Raw genomic sequence first — 19,397 nt, 5'->3', positions numbered from 1 at the left:
ATGGCAGCTCTCCAGGGCCGCGGGGAGGCGGGGACTGCCGGCGAGCGCGGAGGAACACCGCGTCCTGCGTCTCCGGCCTGGACTGAACAAAGAAGGACTCTTTAACATTGCGGTGTGACTAAGTCCTTCCGCTGCCGGTGCTAACACAATAGTGAGCGCGGCGCTGCGGGATGTTTCCTGTGGTACGCTGTTTCTATTATTAAAGGAGATGCGGTGGCCGACTTTGTGTGCATGTTTTGTTCGCTAAGAAATGAGACAGCGCTCTGTACATATTCCTGGGCGGATTTCCTTGTGGAGAAATCTTGGCTAAAGCGTAATTTCTTATTCCTTTATCTTGAGGCCTGCTGTTAAAACTCTTAAGCGGGTAGACCCAGGCTGCCAAAATAAATTTTGTTCAGGCAATGCCTCCCAAACTCACTCGTTATCAGGATCAGCTTTGTATGGAAGGTTTTCATCACCATAGACGCACACAGTGAAAGATGTTTTTTTACGTTTACCTGATTCCAGTCTTTCCTAATGATAATGAAACCGGAGAATCAGGTGTGAAGTTTTTTGTTTTTTTTTTTTTTTTCTTTGTTAATACAGAACTTTCATAGGAAGGCAAACCCTTAGCCTGCTACCGACAGGGATTCTAACTGACAAACTGAGAGGGCATGCTTGTCTCTTTGGTTTACTTTTGAGTACATGTAGTCTTCTCCATAAAGTGTAATACCTTTGTAAGTCTGTCAGAACATTTTAAATTTTTGTCCCATATTGTTCCCACGGGGATAATGAATAGAATGGAGAGGTTTTCTTTATGAAAAAGTACCTTTTGGGACCAATGCTACTTTTGCCCATATTTCATATTCTCCATAATCTGTAGTCTCAGAATTCAGCAAATAAGCATATTTTTTGTCCGGTATCATTCAATATACCTGTACCAGTCAACATTTGAAATGCCTTAGTAATACCTTTCCACTCTGCTTTTCCTGAATAATGGTACTAATCATTTAAATCTGCCTTCTTACTTTAGCCTCACCATATTTGTGGCCTTTCAAAGCTTACTTCAACTCTAGAGATTGAAGTCATGACCTCGCGCTTGCTAGGCAGGAACTTAGGCCGCTGAGCTAAATCCCGTCTATAGTTTGTTTTTTTGTTTGTTTGTTTTGTTTTTTGTTTTTTTGTTTTGTTTTGTTTTTTGTTTTTTGTCGTTTTGAGACAGGGTCTCGCTATGCAGTTCAGGCTGGCCTTGAGCTCGCTTTGTAGCCCACGCTGGTCTCGAACTTGCAGTGATCTCCTGCCTCAGCCTCCCGAGTGCTGGGATTACAGGCATGAGCCACCACACCCAGCTATAGGTCTATAGTTTCATAATGAATTTATCTTTAATACCCTTCCTTCATCGATGGAGGAAAAATTTCAATTAAAAAAAGACATACAGGGGCTGGGGATTTCGCTCAGCGGCATAAGCGCCTGCCTTGCAAGCAGGCAGTCATGAGTTCGATCCCCAGTACCGATAAAAAGGAAAAAGACAAAAAAAATTTAAAAACAAATTTAAAAAAAAAACATACAGGGCTGGGGATTTAGCTCAGTGGCTTAAGCGCCTGCCTGGCAAGCATGAGGTCATGAGTTCGATCAAAAAAGACATACAAAAACAAAAAAGGACATACAATGCAGAACTGAATAAATCGGTATCTTTGCTTTCTAAATATGCCTCATCATAGAACCTCCCTATAAGAGTACATTTGGTCTACACAGGCCAATGTGTGTCAAGTGATCAAGTGATTTGTGTCAAGTGATCAAGGCTCAGCTTCAACATGTTCGATGATTTCAGTAGGTCAGAGGCAGTCATTTTAATCTCAAAAACACTAACACATCCATTTCTCTAGGGTGTCTTCCAAGCCTTTAGTGAATACCTGAAGCCTCCTATAGTACTGAACCCTATCTATAGTATTTTTTTCTGTAGGTACATAACTGATAAAGTTTATTTATTGAGCCCAGTAAGAGATTAATAACTAATCATCAAAATAAAATCATTATAAAAACGTATTATAATAATGAATTTGGTCTCCTTCCCTTTTCTTCCCTCCTTGCCTATCCGTTCTCAAAATATTTTCGTGTAGACCTTAACAGTCTCAGCTTTTATTTCTTTCCTTATTAAATTGAAAGCATTCACTTTTTCACTGGAAGCACTTCACGGCTCCTTTTTGTTTTATCCAAATTGCAGTCATCACCACACTTGCACCTTGGAGCCATTATACAACAGCATGACTACCAATCTGATGACTGTAACACTAAGTGACTAACAAGCAAGTAGTGTATACACTGCAGACCTGCTGCATAATGGCTTGACTCAGGTCTCATATAGGACAGAGCAGGACATGAGATTTCATAATGCTACTAAAGATGGTATGCAATTTAAAAATTATGAACTGTTTATTTCTGGAATTTTTCATTTAATATTTTCAGATCATGGTTCAATATAGGTAATTGAAATATCAGAAAGCCAAACTGAAGATAAGGGTAGATCACCATAATTAGATAATTCTTCCATATATATATATATATATATATACACCTTCCTATAATTTTCACTTATTGGCTTTAATCATAAAAATGCCTTCACAAATTCAGTCAATTATACTATCTAAAAAGTGTGCCCTTATTGTTATCTATTTCTGTGATCATTAATATCATTAAAAATATTCTATTTTTCCCCATCTAGACATATAATGAAAGTATACTCTTGTACCCTCGAAATTAAACATGGTCATGTGACTTACTTTAAACCCACAAAATGGGGAAAGAAGTGATATAAATCACTTCCTAGGAGAATCTTCAAGAAGTAGAGACACATCTCTTTATCCACTGCTCTAGTGTTCTTTGGAAGCTTCTGCTGAGATTATCTGTCACTTTAGGTCCCTAAATGAGTATTATAAACAAAGACTAGTGTTATTTGACCATTAACACAATCGTCTTTGAGAATATTTCCATCATCCCATCCCCAAATCCACTATAACTATTTGCTCCTACTCTGCTATTTGTTTCTATAGTTTTGCCTTTTCTGACAATTTTATATAAATGAACTTATACATTGTGTAGTCTTTGAATCTAGGTTCTTTTACTCATCATATTTTAAGGTCTTTTCATGTTGTACCAGTCAGTAATTCCTTTCTTCTGATTGTTGATGACAGCTCCATATATGAATGTACCACATCTTATTCATCGATCTGGTGGATGAAATTTGAAGTATTTCCATTTTTTAGCTATTAAGAAGAAGTCTAGGTGGGGCTGGGGATTTAGCTCAGCGGCATAACTGCCTGCCTTGCAAGCAGGCAGTCGTGGGTTCGATCCCCAGTACCAATAAAAAGGAAAAAGACAAAAAAAAGAAGAAATCTAGGGTGGGGGATTTAGCTCTGCAGCATAAGCACCTGCCCGGCAAGTGCAAGGTCATGAGAGAAAAAAAAAGAGTAAGTTGTTTTTGGTCTTTTTCCTTTTTTATCGGTACCGGGGATCGAACTCATGACTGCCTGCTTGCAAAGCAGGCGCTTATGCCGCAGAGCTAAATCCCTAGCCCCAAGAGTAAGTTTGTATGAACATTTATGTACAAGTCTTTGTGTAAACATTTGTTTATGTCTTAAGTATGTTTCTAGGAGTAGAATAGCTGAGTTTCATGGTAAGTTTATATTTATATTTTTAACAGTTGTTCCAAAGTCTGAGCAATGTGTTAAAGGTCCAATTTTTCCACATCACTGCCATTAGTTGTTATTTTCTTTTTCTGATACTATTCATTGTAGTAGGAGTAAATTGGTTTCTCACTGTGGTTTCAGTTTGCATTTCCCTAATGGCTGATGATGTGAATCTTTTCATGTGCTTGTTAGCTATTCATATATCTTGTTTGGTGAAGTATCTATTAAAATATTTTATTTATGTTGTTTTGTCATTATTGTTTTGTCTTGTTACATAGTCAAGGTCTGGCATCGACCTGCTTTATTTTGTTTTGTTTTTTGGTACCAGAGATTGAACTCATGACTGTGCACTTGCAAGGCAGGCGCTTACGCAGCTGAGTTAAATCCTTAGCCCTAGCCTCAACCTCTTAAATGCTAGAATTAACAGGTATATTCCACATCAGCTCTTTTTGCCCATTTTTTGACTGATATTCACCTATTTTTATTAAGCTTTCTTCTAGAAATTTTTTAGGTTTTAACTGCTACATTTGATCCAGGTTTGAGTTAATTTTTGTATATAGAAGATAGGGATTTATAGTCATCTTTTAGCATGCAAATATTCAATTGGAAAAATAAACTATTATTGTATTAGGCCATTATAATATGGAGTTGTCTACCTGCAGTATTTTTTTTTTTTTTTTGTATTTTGACTGGTGCCGTCTAGGTATAATAATATGTAACAGAACTCAGTGATAACGTTGAACTACCATAAACAGAATATTTAAATTATTAGGTAATTTTCAAATTTTGCTATTGAAATGTCGTGACAAATGTTATAAATTCTGTGTTTAAAACAGGCAAGCTTCCAATTATTACTGTTACTCTTTTGTAGAAAAGTGGTAGAAGGTTTAACATTTTTCACTGTGTATAAATAGAAATGCAGCGAGGTCGTGAGTTCAATACCCACTACCAAAAATAAATAAATAAATATTAGCAATGCAAATAATCGGATAAGTTAGAGAGGTCAAAGATATTTTGTGTCCCTATTAAGTCTGTTTTCAGATGTCTGAAAGGGATATCTGAAACATTTAATGAAAAAATAATGAAATGAAAAAGATTACAAGTATTCATATATGACATGAACTCTGCTTCTAACCCCACTAATTTGTTGTAAAAAATTTTTGTAGAAAATTTAAACTTGGGGCTGGGGATTTAGCTCAGCGGCATAAGCACCTGCCTTGCAAGCAGGCGGTCGTGAGTTCGATCCCTGGTACCGGTAAAAATGAAAAAGACAAAAAAAAAAAAAAAACAAAAAAAAACAAAGAAAATTTAAACTTCTTGTTTATCACTTCCAAATTCACCTTTCATTACTTGGTCTGTGAAAATGGAAATGGGCCCTTTAAATATTTTTTCCATAACATCCTAAGCTAACAGGATGTTAAGCTTTGTCAAAGGAGAATGCTGGAGTTTCCATGCAGCATATATGAGAGGTTCCAGTGCTCACTTCAGCAGCATATATACTAAAATATGAAAAGTGTTTCCTCCTGGTTTCAGTGTACTGTTTCAGCAAGCTTTTGCAGTATGCACAGCTTCCCCAGAGCTCAGATCTTGTAGCATGTGAAGCTTCCTCAAGAACCAGCCCCTGTAATATGGACAGTTTTTCCAGCATCAGAACCCTCCAGCACAGGTGGCTTCTCCAGTACCCAGCTCCTGCAGCACACAGTGGTCTACAACACTAGCAGTTGTCACGCTCCTCAAACAGTATTTTCAAAGAGTGTCTCTCATAAATTACTTCCCTATAAAGAGCCTTTTCTGGTACTCTTGAGGGCAGGGCAAGTTCCAGAGGACAAGTTTCCAGAAAGTTTTGTTGGTGGATCATCACAGCAACTTCTCTATCATTAGTGAATCCATACCTGTGCTCTCTCCATTAGAGTCTTAATCTCACCACATTGTGTGTGGGTGGTCCATAGTTAGGTGGTTCCAAGGCAAGATGGCATGGCACAAGGACATGGGCAGAGTAATAACTACTCACTTCACAAGGACCAGGAAGCAGTGAGAATAAAGAGGGTAGCCAGGAAAAGAGATAAAGCCTTCCAGATCATACTCACAGTGATGTACCTTCAGTAAGGCCACATCTCCTAACAGCAATCAGTTATAACGGTCCTGTAATAACTCTTCCCCCTCCATAAAGACACATTTATTCAGTGTCACAATTATACTGTTACATTTACCAATTAACTTCCTTGGTGTAAAAAATAATCTACATTAAAAATCCTTTGTTAGAATACTTTACACTTTCCACAGAATAGAAACTAAAATAACCTGTTACACAGTTATTCACAAATACAGTCCTCAGCAATTTCTTTTGCCCATACTTGAGTATTGTTCATAGCATGTCTATTTTGCAGCGTCTTAGCCCCACCACTGTGCTTGGCTGAATTCAGAAATCTGTTGTAACCTGAAGCTTCTCTGTTACTTTGACTTGCTGTGCTAAACTTTGTTTCCTGGCAGTAACTAAAATATTCTGTCACTGCCATAGCTTCTGCTGTTGCTGGAACCACTATAACCATCTTGGTTTTATGGTTTGGCAAAGTATTGGCCTGTATCACCATAGAGGCCAGAGGTTCTGCTTTCAATGTTTGCTCTCTTCACAGATCCAAAATTTGAAGATTGATGGTTGTGATTGCCACTGTAGCATCTACTCCTCCAAAATTGCTTCCACTGTTACCAAATCCATTGTAGCTGTCCATGCTGCCACCATAATCACCACCACTTGTCCTAATGTTGATGTTTCCTTCATAACCAAGGTTGTCATTGCCTCTACAGTCACCATCAAAGTTTGCAAAACTACTATGAATTCTTTGACTAGACAAAACACTAATCACTTCTTGCTTGCTGTGAGGTGTTTCTCACTTCAGCTTGGTAGCTATTCATAGTACAGTATTTCTGAATGATAATCTCATTCACAGAATCATGGTCATCAAAAGTTCTGAAAGCAAATCCTCTCTTTTTGCTACTACCTTGGTCAGTCGTGATTGTAATCACTTTAATTTTCCCATGATGTTTAATCTCCTACATGATGCTTTCCAGTGTCTTCACTAAACCAATCATGATCTTTTTAATAGTTAAGCAGGGACCAAGTACTATAGCTAAGAGTGTGAGACATCATATTCAACAAAAATTGTATCAATATCAATCCCTATGACTATAGTAGTCTTTTATTAACTGCCACACCAAGAAGCACATAATTAAAGTTGTAGTGAAGATTTTTGCCCCAAAGAATATGTTGCTATTTTGAGCTACTAAAACTCCTTTGAGTCTGCTAACATGCAGTGAAATTTGAACTTCTCTAAAGATAATAGTAATAATAATAATGATAACCTTCATTTAAATGTTTGTTGCATACCAGCTATATGTATTTTACATGTTGCTTTGTTTGATTTTCCCAGAAGCTTTGTGAAGATATCATTAGCTCTTATTTCACAAAAAAAGCAACTGAAATACAGAAAACATAAGGAAATTGTCCAAAATCACACAAAAGTAAGTGAAGATTTGAATCTAATTTTGTCTGACTTGGGAGGTTTCTCTTTAACCACTAATAGAAATAGGAAATAGTAAGAAACTTTAAAATAAATTCACCTCATAGAAATATTTCTTGGACATTATGCAGAAATTGAATTCAAGAAAAGAAATATTGCAAATAAAGAGGCCATTGTGACTGCAATGCATTTGGAGTTCAAGAAAGGAGAGGAACAACTGAATTTGGTGAGTCATGCTTGTAATCCCTACACTGAGGGAAGCTGAGGGAGGAGAATCAAAAATTTGAGACCTGCTTGGGAAACTTAGCAAGATCCTGTCTCAAAATAAGAGCCAAACATGGTGGTGCGTACATGTGATCTCAGTTTTCTGGGAGTCTGAGGCAGGAGAATCACAAGTTCTAGTACAGCCTGGAAAACTCAGTCATTTAGTGAGACCCATTCTCATAAAAAAAATGAAAGATTAGAGATTTAGCTCAGTGGAAAGGCTATGGGTTAAATTCCCATTTTGGGGAGAGGTTACTCTCCCACAAAAAATAAAGAGCGAAGCATAGTGGCTTATGCTTATACTACCAGCAATATAAAAGGACCACAAGTTTGAGCCTAGTGTGGGCAACTTAATGACTTAGTGGGACTTCATCTCAAAATAAAAAATAAAAAAGAGCAGAGAATATATCCCAGTGCAATGATTCAGGGTTCAATCCCCAGTACCAAAAATAAATAAATAAATGAATGAATTGTGTAGTTAAATTAAGTAAAAATATAAGTGATTGGGGATGTAACACAGTAATGGAGTGCTCCTGGTTCAATCCCAGTACTCCCAAAATATAGAAGAATTCTGGTATAAAATAGAAAACTACATACCTACTCAAGATTTGGAACTCCAGTCTGGTTTGATTGACTACTCATCTTTCCTGTCTCTCCTGCCAGAGACAAAGGGTTGACATAAATACTAACTACTAATGAAATAATGTATTTAATTGCATAATTATATGTTTAATTGAGTATTATTTAAGGGACAGCACTGGGAATTGAAACCAAGACTGCTCTATAATTGAGTTACACTCCCATCCCTTTGTTTGAGACGGGGTCTCGTTCAATTGCCCAAACTGGTCTTGAACTTTGTGATTCTCCTGCCTCTTGAGTAGCTAGAGTTAGACATGTGCCACTGTACCTGGAAGTATTAAATTTTAATTATACAAAATGTACATATTAGCCAGGAACTTAGCTCAGTAGATCAAGTGCTTGCCTGGTAAGCGCAAGGCCATGAGTTCAATACCTGGTACCAAAAAAAAAGTACGCATAAACCTAGAGCATTTGAGGGGTCATCAATAAAGGGAGATAGGAACAAATAAATATGGTCCATTTATGGATATCTTTTCACCAGTTAACAATGATAGCATTTTATTTTCTTAGTGTTCTTCTTCTGTCTCGTTTATACTATTGTAATATTTTTCGAGTTATTTAAAATGCATGTAATGTGAATATGAAAGTTTCTCAAAACCATGAAAAGAATTTAGATTTTGGCAGCTGAGGCACTTGGAAAATTCGAGGTTGTCAAAACAAACATTCTTGGGAGCTCTCCAGGGTACTGGACTACCCCTGATTAATGAACCAGATCCTTCTGTCTGCTGGCCTACTGGTCTACCCTAATTCTTGCCCTTCAGATCAGCTGCCAGTCTAAGCTATTTCTTCTTCTTCTTCTTCTTCTTCTTCTTCTTCTTCTTCTTCTTCTTCTTCTTCTTCTTCTTCTTCTTCTTCTTCTTCTTCTTCTCTTTTTCTTCTTGAACTGGAGATCAAATTCAGAATCTCATTCTTGCCAGGCAAGTGCTTGTGTCACTGAGCTAAATCCCCAACACTTCTCAGCTATTTTTTAAAGACAACTTACTTCTTTGAGTTAGTTCCAAATACACTTTAACTATTAAAGTTTCCTGGCCTTTGGCTAAGATTAAATGTAAATTTATCCTGATGCTTTCACAATTTATAGAACTAGTAATTTTCTTCCTATCCAACATCTTCTGTTTCATTTCTATTGTTATTAGCACTCATCAAGTTATTTAACAATGATATTTAGTGTAGACAGAAGTATAAAATTTAAAACTAAAATTTCCAGGAGACAAAGAAGAAAAATCTATGTGGCAAGTTTAGCGATGAGTTTTTAAATGCAGTACCAAAACCACAATCCATGAATAAAAATATCAGTAAGTTGGAGTTCATTTCAATTTAAAACTTCTTAGGATATAAAATAAACACTAAAAAATCCAATACTTTTCTGTATACCAATGATGAACTAGCTGAGCAAGAAATCAATAAAACAGTTCTACTCACAATATCATCAATTAAAAAAGGCCTGGAAATCAATCTAACCAAGGGGGAAAAAAAGAAATCAAAAAAGACACCAGAAGATGACTTTTTTTGTTCATAAAACAATATAACTAAGTTGATTAAATGGGCATATTTTTAAAAAATGATCTAGGGCTGGGGATTTAGCTCAGAAGCATAAGCACCTGCCTTGCAAGCACACAGTCATGAATTCAATTCCTGGTACAAAAAAAAACAAAAACAAAGCAAAAATTTTAAAATGATCCATTCATTTAACGTAATTCCACTCAGAATTCCTAGCACATGGAGAATTATGACCAAATGAGTGATTGTTGTTGTTTTAAGTGAGTAAATTTTGAGATATTTTGTTACAAAAACTGAACTGACATTTTTAAGGCTCTGTTTCATCTACTGTTAATTACAGATAACAATGCTACCAGATTCTTTGTAAGAATAAGTTAAATAATATCTGGCATTAGGATAAAATAAATAATATTATTATCCATCTTCCTTATTACCCATCTTCCTTATAAGCCTTACCAGAGTCAAGACTGTTTTGTGTATCTCTATTGTCTAGAATAAGGCTCTATCACACAGATTATCAATAAATATTTGTTTAACTTGATGTAGTGACACATCACTATAATCTCAGGATCCTGGTGTAGGGAAATAGGAAGAATAGGAAGTCTAAGATGATGGGTTTTTTGGTTCAGGATGTGGGGTGAAGAGCATCTGAGAGGTACCCAGTTCTGTGTCAACAGGATACCAGCACAGGCACAATTCCCACTACCTCAATGTAAATAACTTCTGTCTCATATTTATTTAGTTTGAATCTATACTACCAAGAAGATTTTGCTTTAAAATTATTTTGTTTTTGATACCTCAGCTTTTGAAAAGAAATTTAAACAAATTATACTACATTGTGATAAGAAAAACAGCATAGAAGTGGAAAAGGAACACTTAAATATCAGTCAGTAACCAGAGTTGACGAGCTTGGGAAAATATACTTCTTTGTAACTTTCCTAAGTTGGACTCTGTAGTCTCAGCTGAGGCTATTTTTGTTAAATGAAGGATGATAAATTATGCACAGATTTTATTCTTATTTTCCCAAGTTTTCACTTGGACTCTGCAGTGAACTCAGTGTGAGCAGTATATTAGATTTCACAATAGTATGACAATTATTGGTCTGAATTTTATTTTAAAGGACCAGTTGCTGTGGTTTTTCCTTATATTTGAGGCATCTGTAGTGTAAAATGTCAAAACAATGCACTGGAACCAATAGCTCTGGGGATGAACATTATCCATGTAAGGTGGTGACAAGAGTGGTCGCTTGAACTTGAGATGTATGAATACAATAAGTACATATTTATAGCTATAAACAGAGGGTGGATTTCTTTAATAATCCATGCAAATAAAGAGAGTGAAACATAATCTTTTCTGTATTTTTTTTCAGAATCTCAGTTGCTGTAACATGAGAAATTTTTTTAAGGTTAAAAATTCACAACTCTTAGAAGACACAGTCATGGTTAAAAAAGAAAAAGAAAAAGAAAAAAAAATTCACAACTGCCTTTAGGCCATCAGCTTATAGGTGAATGCTTTTATCCACTCAAAATATTTAGTATTTTACAGACAATGATCACCCTGTTTAGCAGGTTTTGAATCCCTTGGGATCTTTAAATCTATGGCAAGACTTTTTCTTTGACTTTGGTTTTTCTTTTATTTCTAAAGATCTTTTGTAAAAGGCTCTCTTTGTTAGCAAACACCAGTTCATTATGACATTAATTTTTCCTCTATTTTCAAAACCAAAAACAATGTACAAGCCAATAACTGTCTTCACAACATATTTTTTGTGATTACAAAGTTTTTATTTTATTTCAAGAAAAATACAAAAAGTTATAATGCAAAAAATAAAATTTACTTATAATACACATAAAGATTGACATTTGGTACACTTACACTCATATAAAATGCTTCTCGTAAAAGAAAGACATGTGCCAGGGATAGTGGCACACACCTGTGATCCCAGCACTCAAGAGGCTAAGCCAGGAAGTTATCTGTGAGTTCGAGGCCAGCCTGGACTACAAAACAAGTTCAAGGCTAATCTGAACTACATAATGAAACCTTGTCTCAAAAAAAAAAACAAGGAGAAAAGAATATGATGTCTGTTACGATTTAGATCTTGAATGTCCCTCAAAAGACTCATGTGGTCAGAGGTGGAACTTTCAGAAAATGATTGGATCATGGAGTCACCATACTCATCAATGGACCCAATGATCAGCAACTGAGTGGGTTGTTAGGAGGTGGGGTCTAGTTGGAGGAAGTGATGGTAGGGAGCATATGTCTGGATGATATATCTCTCACTTTGGCTCTCTTGTTTTCTCTCTCTCTGTTTCAGGGCTGTGGGTAGAGTTGTAATAAAAATATATTGGTATAAAAGCTAACAGTATGTGAGATGAGTAACAGCAGCAGCTAGTTTACAAGGAACAAAGGTTAAAGAGATACCTGGGCTAAATTGGTTACTTCATACAATTTTGTTCTATTCATATAGCACTTAGCTTGTATTGTAATTGTTCAATACAATTGTTAGCATTCCTCCACCAGGCCCTTCCACCATGCTATTTCTGCCTTGGAGTCAGCTAACTGTGGACTGAAACCTCTGAAACCATTAGCCAAAATAAACTCCTCCTTCTTTAAATTGTGCATGTCAGGTATTTTGCCCAGAGATGGCAAGGTGACTAAAACAGCATCCATAGATTATCTAAATTAGATATAGGAAACAATAGATGTGGGATTAAATATATTTGTATTTTTTTTTTCTAATACTTATTTTGGAAAACACTAATAAATTGCTCCATGAAACTAGAAGTAAAGACAAAAAGAAATTCTCTGGAAAAGGTTCATAATTTCAAAATAATCTCACTACCAATATGTATCTAATTGAACATCATGGTAGTATATACATCTATGGTCCTAGCTATTTAGGAAGCTAAGATGGGGTGAGTGCTTGGGTGCATGAGTTTAAATCTAGCCTAGACAACATAATGTATATTATATATTATATATATATTTCCTTCTTTCCTCTAACAAAGGTTAATTCAGTGCTAGGCACAGTACATGAAGCTGAAGACACAAGTCAAAAAGCCTTTGTAGATCTACCTTCCATGTTAAGTGAAGAAAAAGGTAAATGAACAATTACAATACAAGTTAAGTGCTATATGAATAGAACAAAATTGTATGAAGTAACCAATTTAGCCCAGGTATCTCTTTAACCTTTGTTCCTTGTAAACTAGCTGCTGCTGTTACTCATCTCACATACTGTTAGCTTTTATACCCAATATATTTTTATTACAACTCTAACTACTTTGGCAGATTCTAGATTTAGCGCCTTATTTTGACTCAAACCCTTTTCAGTCTGTTTAGACTTGGGGCTTGCCAGTTTCCCTGCCTTTTGATAATCCTCTTTCTGAAACATTGGCTTGCAATATAGACTTCTTAAATTTTTAAATTTTCAAATTTAAAAAATATTGCTTGGGGGCTGGGGATTTAGCTCAGCGGCATAAACACCTGCCTTGCAAGCAGGCAGTCATGAATTCGATCCCCGGTACCGATAAAAAGGAAAAAGGCAAAAAAAAAAAAAAATATATATATATATATATATATTGCTTAGTATAGATTGCATCCAGCGTTGTGATCACTATCTTAGAAAGGCAACTGAAAATAAAATCCAAATGGCCATTCACCATATGAAAAGATGTTATCATAAAATTATTGCAAATTAAAACAATCTTAAATAATATCTTGCTCTTCTCAGATAACTGAAAAATAAAAGTGTTACTATATACTTTGTTAAGGAAACTGTAAAAATAAACTACTTTTTAAAATGTATAAACTACTATTAAAAGTGCAAAACTTACACCCTTATGGGTGTCATTTGATGAATATTATTGCACACTTATTTTTCAACTTGGCAATCTCACTTCTAATAATTACCCTAAAATACATTTATACAAAGTGACAAAAGTGTAAGAATGTTTGTTGAAGCATTGTTTATATTAGCCAAAGATTGGAAATAGCCTATCTGTCTACCAATAGATGTTACTCTCAACACTAATTGACACTTTAGATCAGATAATTCTTTATTGTTTAATTGTCCTATGCATTGTAGGATGCCTTACTGTATCCCTGGCCTTTGTTTACTAGCTGCCAATAACATATGTCCCTCAACACCACTATTATTGCAGATAATACCAACTGTCCACTCTGGTGAGGAAGCAAAATCTCTCCATTCCTTCACTGAGAAAATACATTCATAGAGAACTGGTTAGATAAACAGTGATAAACCTACAAGTTAAATACTATGCAGCTGATATTTCAATACATTAATATGAAATACTGATTGGATAATAAAAAGCATGGAAACAAAGGAGAAAGGAAACCCGCTACAAGAATGCTGAAGCAGAGCCCTGGAATGTAGCTTAGTGGGAGAGTGCTTGGCTAACATGTACAACATCATTGGTTTGATCCCCAGCACCACAAAATGAGAGAGAGACAGAGACAGAGAGAGCAGTCTATCTCCATTATCCATAAAACTTTTTAAAGCTATATTTTATATAACTTAAATTTTTAGTTGTGTGTAAGGTAAGCCTCCTGTAATCTCAACATGCAGGAGGCTGAGGGAAGAGAATCGCTACAAGTTCCAGGCCAACCTGGGCTATATATTTAGTTTAAAGTGAAGATGAACTACATAGTGAGACCCTGGCTCAAAAACTAAAAATAAAAATAAAGGAAGATAAATGGCAAAGCTCTATAAAAGCAAAGAGCACGTTTAGAAATTATAACAGGATTTTTCATACAAATTAATTTCCAGAAGGCACTGGAAGGATCATTGCACTCAATTTTAACTTAGGATTTTGTACTACTTTAAAGAATTGCTCAGAGAACTATTCTACTATTAATAGCTAGTTATGGAAGTTATAAAGTTACATTTTTCAATTCATTCTGCAGCAAAAAGTTGAAAGAGGACTCCTGTTATTTATAGTTTAAGCTTCTCTCTCTCTCTCTCGGCAATCATTTTGTCTTCTCAACTTGATTGTAAACTTCTCTTATGGGAGTGAATTTTAGGTAGGTCCTATGATACAGCTTGTATTTGACTAACAACTGATCTCTACATCTTTTAAAATTCTACTTTGAAATGTCTCTCAGATCACATCTTTTGCTACTTTGTCTTCTAACTGGTTCCTGAGCCTATGTTTTGTCTTTTCCCTTGAAGGATTCTTTTTCCTTCCAGTCCAAAGTTGTGTTTCTAACATATGCATTCGATCATGTCATTATTCCCCTTAAATATTCCTGACTCCACAGGACAAAAGGGATATTCCTGACCCTAAGGTTAGAACTTTTTTTCCTGGGCTGCTATCTCCTGTTCCCCCTGTTACGCATCCCATTCTCATGCTCACTAGTCTGATCACCTAAGCCAAATAAAACATGCCTTTACATGGCCCTGAGTATTTTTTAATGTTTACTAGTACATGTTTGCTATACATAGTGATTACATTCATCATGGGGAATTGGTGCATGTACATAACATTTCTCAGAGCTTTTTACTTTCTCTTGTCGTCTCTCCATGTCTAGATCCTCTCCCCATTTGCAAAAGATTTTTCTCCGTATTTCATGTTTATATATATTTTATTTTGTTCTTTATTTATATTTTGGGTTCCTTGTATGAAAGAAATGTGAAATTTACACCTATGTATCTGATCTATTTCACTTATGGTCTCAAAGTGCATCCGTTTTCCTAAAAATGACTTAAATTTATCATTCTGTATGGCTGTGTTATATATATATATATATCGCATATCATTAAGCCCTGGATTTTCTGTGTGCTTTTCCCTAAGCTGGACAAATTTCCTTTCCTTATTTATGTGGTGACCTCATCCTCATCTGTCAAAGGCCCATTCAAACATCCTAGGCTTTAATCTCATTAGTGCCTGAGAAGTTCTTGAGTGTCTCGTTTTGTTTACCCTGTGTTAAATATTTAATTATCTGCTTCTTTCTTTTAGTCTGAACTCCTTGAGAATAATAGGTTATGTCTTTTTCCTATCTGTGCTGTCATAAAGCAGACTCACGATATAATAGGTAATAAATCAACAATTTAGGTGAACAACATATCCTTTTGTAACAGTCTCATTTTTCCCATGCTTTTTCACTAGTATTCATATACCCATAGAAGTTAAAATATAAAGCCAAAGTAGACTGTTGCTTTTTTTTTTTTTTTTTGTCTTTCTCTTTTTTATTGGTACTGGAGATCGAATTCACGACCACACACTTGCAAGGCAGGCACTTATGCCGCTGAGCTGAATCCCTAGCCCCCAACTGTTTCTTTTTCATAAATTTATTTACTTTTTCTATAATAGCTGGAAACCCAGAAATCATACTCAAGGTTGTCTTGGAGAAGACCCTTCCCTAGTCAGTCCCCATTCACCCAATTTTAAAATACTAAAGGAGGCTTTCAGGCTTATCTTTACTGAAGCCCTAGAGTCATATTCAATTGATATCCTACTTTTTATTTCATTTGAACTACTTATTAGTCAACTGTGATTTACTTTAATGACTAACAGTCACAACAGAAAGTAAAAATCAAATTAAGTCACTATAATGGCTTTTAACAGAAAATAAATATTTTATTTCTTTTCTTTACTGGGCAGAGGTACCTGGCAGCTTCAGAGGCTGGTTTTTGCTGGTTGTTATCAGCATGTCTGTTGTTTTCTCTTTATTTCAGAGAAAAATTACTAGTGTTCAAGAGCTCCTAGGGAATCAGTATTTTAGTGAAATTGGTCAGTGGCGATTCCAAAAGTTAAAGCATAATTCTCCATAGAGAATTCCATGTCCAAGTTTAATGATACTCTATGTATTGAAGTGTTTGAGTGTTAAGTAGTTTTTTTTTTTTTTGGTACTAGGTTTTGAGCTCATGACCTCAAGCTTGTCAGGCAGGCAGTTATGCCACTGAGGTAAATATTCAGCCTCTAGTAAAATTTTTAATATTGTTTTTCTTTAAAGTTAAAAATCCAATTGTGAGGGGCTGGGGATTTAGCTCAGCGGCATAAGCACCTGCCTTGCAAGCAGGCGATTGTGAGTTCAATCCCTGGCACCGATAAAAATGAAAAAGACAAAAAAAAAATCCAATTGTGATATGTATTTGATTTATACTCACTCACCACTCTGTAGACTATTTAAAGACAGGAATTGTCTCCATAAGTCGTGTCTGCTATGATGTTGTAGAGAGACTAGATACCTAACAAATAGTTCTGGAATTAAATAAATTGAAACCAGAGATGGGGAAATAATCTGTGAGAATCAGTGAGAAATACAAGGTCCCTTCTTTAAAGAACAATGGGAAATGTGCCATCGAAAGCACTGAAATATGAGGCGAGGCATGACAGTACATGTATCTAATTCCAAGATTCAAGAGGCTGAGGCAGAATTGTGAGTTCAAGGCCAGCATAGACTACATAATGAGACCCTGTGACCAAAAAAAAATCAAAAACAAAAACAAAAAAAGCACTGAAATATGGCCTGAGGATTTAGCTCAGCAGCAGAGCACTTGCCAACATGTACAAGGCTCTGGGTTTAGTCCCCAGCATCACAAAAATAACAACAATACTAATTATGATGTTAGTAATGTACTGAAATATAATTTTATGGCAGCATTTTTCATAATATCCTAAAAATTGAAAACCCAAATTTTTATAAACTGAAAAAATGGATAGACAATAGTCTATATCATGGCATAATAGCCATATAAAGGACTAAATAACTGATACATACTACAACATACATCAGTCTTTAAATCATTACACTAAGTGCAAAAGGCTAGTCACAAAAAACCCTCATACAATTCTTTTCATATGAACTATCCATAACAGAGAAATCTATAGGGACATGAAAGAGATTTACGGTGGCTTAGAAATACATGAGGGAAATTGAATTCTGTGGGCAAGGCAAAAATAGCTAAAGGGTTCAATTCTTTTTTTTTTTTTTTTTTTTGAGGCAATGAAAATGTTCCAAAATTGAGTGTGAGATATGTATTTGTGAATGTAGTAAAAATTATCAAATTATACATTTTGAATTGTTTGGTATGTAAATCATGTCTTAGCAAAGCTGTTTTTATTTTTTATTTTTATCTTTTTTTGATAGAATCTTGCTATGCAGTTCAGGTTGTATTTGCACTCACTTTGTAGCCCAAACTGATTTCAAACACACAACGATCCTCCTGCCTCTGCCTCTGAGTGCCAGGATTACAGGCATGTGTCACTGCGCCTGGCAAATAAAGCTGTTTTTAAAAAGCACTACAATATAAACCATTTTCATTTCTGTAAAAGTCTCTTTCTAGACTTTAAGTGAAATTTATAATTTGTATATGTTTGTGATACATAATAATTTTCAACTTGTTTTGGGGACAATATATTAATACATCATATCTTTATCACATCTGATATATAAATAGTATCTTCATCATTTTGATAAAGATTTTATATCAAATATATACATCATATCTTTATCATTTTGATCCTCTATCCTACTCCATAATATTTTAATTTTCTATTTAATATTTTTCTAAATAAATAAAATGTATTTTTAAAGTTACTTAACTTGAATTCACAAGGCCAGTTTTAAATGGAAATATCAGACCATTTAAATCATGCAGAGTCACTGGAATTTTATATATTATATGTTTTGGCTTATACATTCACATATATTTTGTTTTTACTACAATAGTAAAACTACACAAAACTACACTACACAAAACAACTCAATTTCTTTTGTCTCAGATCTTGATATACATGCTATAATAGCATTATCTTCAGCTTACTAATGAGTGAGGAAAAAATGGAAAGGAAAATGAACAATAGGGTGCTATCACAAGTAGATGGCTAATATGGGGACATCATGAGTAAGAAAGAAGGAGTACAATATGGTTCTTTGATAATTTGTGTTTCTTATGATGTCATTGCTTTTAAACAAGATTAGTATTCAAACAAGACCTCATTAGAATGGATAACATGATCTGTCAAGACTGGCACCCCACTTGTAGTGACACACCACACCAATCTTGTACTTTCTTTGTATATTGCTAAATTCTCAGGGAATATACAACTACAGTACTGGAATTCTGCATTCAAGAGACAAATCTAGAAAGTATATGCAAAGTTGGCAGTAATACATATGTATCTCCTCTATTCATGGTGGACAAACTCTTAGCTGTGAATACCAGTTAAAAAACAAACAAACAAACAAATTAAATAACCCCAAAGTACTATCACACAGGGTAAACATTCCCATTCTGGATGGAAGGAATAGGTAGATAAAAAGAACTGAACCGGAAAAAAGGAACTGAACCAAAGCAAGACCAAACTTCAGAAGGGCAAATATTATGTCCTGTAGCTCCATATCTGGCATTAGACACTTGGTGAGATGTGTGTTCCAAAATCCCAGGAAGCTTCAGTTCTATGCTCTTACTGGATGCAACCCACATGACCTCTCTCTTGGACAGCTCCATTCATAACCTACAGCCTTTTCTTGGTAGATGCTCCACATTCCTGATGTCCTTGATTTCCTAGGTTCATTGCTACACCTTCAGCTTCACCCCCAAAACTTCATGTACTACCTTCTCCTTGCCAGGACTTCTAGGCCTTCATTTGACATCTAAGAATAAGGCTCCTTTACTCCATAACTCTTGCATTCTACATGCCTGTAAAACCAGCAAAATGTGGATGATGCTAAGGTCTGCCAGTGTGAGTGAAAGCCAGGCTTTCCTGGACCATAACTGTGGTGGTCTTTGAGTCCCTAGATAGCCAAGTACATTGAAATGGACCCTAGAGGACAAATTATCCACAAGATT

General features: G+C 35.4%; 1 pseudogene; it reads right to left on the bottom strand.

Moving 5' to 3' along the window:
- Nucleotides 1-6,158: 6,158 nt before the first annotated feature.
- Nucleotides 6,159-19,397, bottom strand: part of LOC134476375 (heterogeneous nuclear ribonucleoprotein A1-like 3) — a 73,216-nt pseudogene continuing 59,977 nt past the window's right edge.

This window comes from Cavia porcellus, unplaced genomic scaffold, assembly GCF_034190915.1.
Source record: "Cavia porcellus strain 051 isolate PalLab524CR breed Dunkin Hartley unplaced genomic scaffold, mCavPor4.1 scaffold_1, whole genome shotgun sequence".
Taxonomy (NCBI): domain Eukaryota; kingdom Metazoa; phylum Chordata; class Mammalia; order Rodentia; family Caviidae; genus Cavia; species Cavia porcellus.
Note: the sequence above shows the minus strand (reverse complement) of the source record. Positions and strands in the feature narration are given on the sequence as shown.